Genomic DNA, 5,153 nt, shown 5'->3' with positions numbered 1-5,153 from the left:
ATTGCAAAATCAGTAACATCTATTAACTCCCCATTCCCCACGCCCGACAAGCAAAGCAGCAGAATGTCTCTGAGGTTTAACCAGTTCTCTAAGGGTTAAACAGTTCTTAAAGTCTTCTCTGCTGTGGAAACGGCTGGCTGGCTCCATGGTACTCTTGCCGGGGGGACCTCAATGGAGATGCAGATGACATCCCTCTTTCAGGTGGGTCTTTGGTGAATGCTGGCTCCCTCAGGCAAGCTCGTTCCAAAGATGGAGAAGTGTCTGTCCTCTCGCTATAGGGTCAAATTAGTCAGGCTGGAATCCATACTGGAGAGCTTTTGACCTGTAACACAGACTAAAACTCTAGCCCCTTGGTTAGTCATGTAATAAAGAAACATTCCAGCATCCTAACGTGATACCCCCCCATTCCAATCATGACTCAGTCCCTGTATCTCAGAGCCCTGCCAGGAACTGATATCTTGATAATATGTCTGAAGTATGAGAGATGACATTTCACCATCCTTGTTTGAAGGAGCACTCTAGCTTCACTTCTTCCAGCACAGCTTTGTTTGTTCTCTGGCAGTACATGGTACTTTTAATATTCCCCTCCAACACCATAACTCAAATGCATCAACTCTTCTACAGTCTTCCTTATTCACTGTTCAAAATTCACATGCATATGAGGTGGTTAAAAATAACATGGCTTGGGTCAGGCACACCTTAGTCCTCAAACTGGTACCTCTGCTCTTGAACATTTTAAAGTGGTCTTATGCAGTAAATTTGCCTAATGCAATATATCAAATGATTTCTTGAATGCTACTTTCATGAATGTTGATGTTGGATCCAATCAAAATGAAGTCATGAACAACTTCAACCTTTTCTACATTTATCATCATGTTATCTCTTTATCTAGTGTTAAGGATTTTTGTTTTCTATAAAATGAATTAATATACAAACTAAAGACTGTGGTGTTTGATATTCTTCAGTAAGCATTTTAAGTACTCTTCACTACCAAAACACAAGGTTACAGAATCTATGAAGCACTGATGAAGAACTTCGGTGGTGTCATGGGTGATTCTTTGGGCTGCTAGCTACAGGGTCAGGGGTTTGAATCCACCAACTTGTTGGCTTAGAAGAAAGATGAAGCTTTTTGCTCCCGTAGAATTTGACAGCCTTGGAAACCCTGTACAGGTTTCTCTGAGTCAGAACTGAATCAACAGCACACAACCACTACCTTCATCAACAAAGAGCCTAGCCTTATCCCCAACTACTACCCAAACTTTTCTCTCCAGTCTTGCCTCATTTTTAGTGTCCTGGCCACAGCCTCACCCTCAAACCTAGGAAAATCTCCTTCTGCTCCTCCAAGCATCTCCTGTAGAATGCCTCCAGATCATACAAGATGGAAAGTTTGCTTCCTTAGCTTCCACAGCCCATTTCTAGTCTGTTCCTAGAGTTCTCATTCTGGCTCTACTCAAGCAGCTCCTCAACAGCACTGTAAGCTCTATTTGATGTAGGGCTTAATTTTCCATGCCTCTCATACCTCCTATAGGCCCTAAACACTCAGACACCAAGCTATCTCTCTTCAGCGTCTATGAAAATCAACTCTCTCCATATGCTCAGTTCCCCTATGGGCCCCTGCCTTGCCTTGCTGGCCTTCTCTTGCTCTAAAATAAGACAAACCAAACACATCTACCTTGCTAGTGGAATCCAAGTGGCATTCTCATCCCATGCTTTCATCAGTGCCCTAGGCTGGCTTGGCTTCAGAGATATGGCAGAGCTGAAGGGTTGTTTTCTGAAGTCCAAGAGTTTCAGGATAAGGGTCTTAAGTGTCAGAGTCAAGGTCTGTTGGTCAGAGTCATGTATAGGGTTTTTGATGTGTGACTGGTGCCACACCAAGATTATGGTCCCAGAAACCATATATTGTTTTGGGGAAGTTTCATAGTGTCTATTCTGTCTCATAGCGACCCTGAATATGGTTTTTGAGGAGTGGTTGGTGAGTTGAACTAACTTTGCAATTTAAACTGGCCTTTCAATCCAGCGCATTATACTGCTGTTCCACACCAGGACTCTTTGAACCCTTTACGGGATCACAATTAGTCTGAACCACCACAGTGGCACACAATAATATCAAGCACAGTAGAAGTAGGTCAATGGTTTTCCTATGCTGTAATCTGTGTGGTGCTATGGTTTAATTTGCTAGCCTGAAAAGTCAGTTTGAACTACAAGGTTGGTAGTTCAAGCTTACCAACTTCTCCTGGTAAACCCAATACAGATTTACTATGGGCTGTAACTGAAGAGACCTGTTGTGGTGGTATAGGATGAGCACTGAACTGCAAAGTCAGTTTGAATTGCAAGGTTGATGGTTCAAACCCACCAGTTGCTGCTTGGAAGCCTTGAGTCAGAACTGACTGAGTAGTACTTAACAAGGATCGCCTATGGAAGGAGCCCCAGTAGAACACAGGTTTAAATGCTGTGCTGCTAACAACAAAGGTGGTTGATTGAACCCATCAGCTCCTCTGGGAGAAACATGAGTCTGTCAGTTCCTGTAAAGATTGAGTTTCACAAACCCTAGAGAGTAGTTCTGTCCAGTATGGTGGCTATGAATCAGAATCAACTCTACTACAATGAATTAGGGATCTTTATGGGAAGCAGTCCTGATGGGACATTTGTTAAAATGTTGCTAACTGAAAGGTTGGCTGTTGGAACCCACCAAATAGGCATAAGAAATATCTGCAAGTATTGAATAGGTACAACAGGAAAAGAAGGAGGTCTCAAATTTATCTATCAATGGACTTTCTCAGTGGAAAATATGCCAAACTCAGCAATGAGGAGCTTTATTGAATAGAGATGAATGGAGGAGAAAGCAGACTGTGTACTGGAGGAAATAAAATTAGTTAAGACAGGTAGGTGAGAGGGGAAAACATGGTAAGGATAAATAAAGTTAGCTAATTAAGGAACTCTGGTAGCGTAGTGGTTACAAATCAGTCTGAGAACTGCAAGGTCAGCAGTTCAAAACTGCCAGCTGTTCCATGCAAGAAAGATGAGGCGTTCTGCTCCCATAAAGATTTACAGACTCAGAAACCCTGTACAGGGTAGCTATGAGTCAGAACCGACTTCACAGCACACAGCCACCACCGAGGAGGGTAATTGAGAGGGGACACAATTTTAAGGAGAAATAGTTGATGATAAGGTGAAACCTGAAAGACATGGTTCATGGAAATTGTTTATGGACCAATCACCTGGATTAGCTATTTAACACTTGATCCAGGAATATAGCGGGATCCCCGGGAAAAGGGCCATATAAAGAAGTCAGTTGTACTCTAGGTGCCACCTTCTCTTCTTTCCCAACTTGGGTGGCCTCTTCATGTAAGAATGTCTAGCATAAAATAAACCTATCTTTCATTTCCCTAAGCATCTTGTCAATCTAACTTCTTTTGTTTGGAGTGTGTTAAGCATTCCAAGTTCTTTAGAAGAAGGGTAACAGTTCCAGGAATAACATTCCAAGCATAAGCGTTTGTAGCCCTAGAGATTATTGCTTGGAAAAACATATGGGGTAATTCTATTTTGTTGTATAGTATGGCTATGAGTAGTTTTCAATTTTGTTGTTGGTAAGTGCCATTGAGTCAGTTAAGACCCATAGAGACCATGTGTAGTATTTCTGAGAAACAGCTGAGCTTGCATTGCTAACCTTGAAGTTCAAATGTCTTTGCAGTCTGGCACATTAACCCACAGCACCACACTAGGACTCCAGGTTTCAGTCGTTTGTGTTTGTTTGTTTGTTTGAGTCTTTATGAGAGCCAATCCTCAGTTATTTTCTCCCTTCAGTGGTTGATGGATTTCAATAGCCCAACTTTAGGTTCTCATCCAAGTGCTTAGCTAGTGCACCACCAATCGTTCACTCTGCACACATGTGAATCTTCTTAGGACCCTTCCCGTCTCCTCACTTCCACACCTGGGCATTCTCCTTTCTCTTGACTCCTCCCTCACCTCTTGCTGCCCAATACCACTCAGATTGCCTTCACCAGAGCTACAAGACACAGTTGGGAGACTGGCAAGTCAGCATTTCACTCTGTTGGGTCTTGAGAACCAGCAGCCCCTACCTGCCTGGAGGGTCTGCTGGTCTGGGTGATGAAGGATTGACAAAGAACCCCAATGCCCCGTGTTGAGGCTGCAGGAAAGGCTGAGAGGTCATAACTGTTTTCTGGGTGAGAGTCCTTCGTCCTCATTCACCTTCCCACCCCTATATGGCACCCCTACATGGCTTCAGATGTTCTCTTGGACAGGGAAGGGACAGACTCTGTGAGAGGTCTTGAGCTCCTATATGGTTTTGGGCACTGTGTCTGAGGGCCTGAGGCTCCCAAAGCCCTCTTCTACTTTACTCTGTGAGATGAGTGTGAACACTTTCCTAGCCCTGTGGGGACTCCTTTCTTTGTGTAAGCTGCATCTCAATGTCTGTTTGCAGTGGATGTGCAGGTCCCATTCCCCTATGGGTGCCCTGGGGGCACTGGGAGAGGTCTTGAGCACTAGAGTTATCTCACTAGGAGAGGTCTTGAGCACTAGTGTTATCTGTGCTTTTCTGTGTTATCTGGGCCAGGGTATCTTGGACTGAGGGCATTCAGGGATCCCCTAGGCTGGCCGGATTTGGAACCCCATGGTTAAGGAGACCTGTCTGTTCTGTGTCCATAACCCAGGGGTCCAGCAGGAGTTGAAAATAGGTTGAGGGACAATAGGTTGGCTTGAGTAATGGGAGTCATTCCAGAGTCTCTGTATGAGCTGTGTGAATCATGCATGGCTGTTGGTATCCTGGGCAGTCTTCTAGGTGGTTAGGTGGGACCGTGGGGCACTCAGCCACCAGGCATTGATGGGATAAGTGTTTGCAAGTGTCCAAGGCAGAGTGATTCTTTTAAGTGCCTCAAATCCTCACCTCCTGAAACTCAGGTTAGCCCAGATGCCTCATCTCCCCACATCAACCTCAGCTGAAGCTTCTTAAAATAGGTGCCCTTCTTGATGAGAATCTTTGTGTGCTGCTTTGTTTTTCAGTTATTCCCACACAAGGTACACACACTATTTCTCTCTCCACACACAGTTTAAAACATTACCAAACTACATAATTAATTATTAGGGCCACAGACAAACATTAAACATGCCCAAGAAGCAAAAGCAGATGTCCATAG

This window comes from Chrysochloris asiatica, unplaced genomic scaffold, assembly GCF_000296735.1.
Source record: "Chrysochloris asiatica unplaced genomic scaffold, ChrAsi1.0 scaffold00323, whole genome shotgun sequence".
Lineage (NCBI taxonomy): Eukaryota > Metazoa > Chordata > Mammalia > Afrosoricida > Chrysochloridae > Chrysochloris > Chrysochloris asiatica.
Note: the sequence above shows the minus strand (reverse complement) of the source record.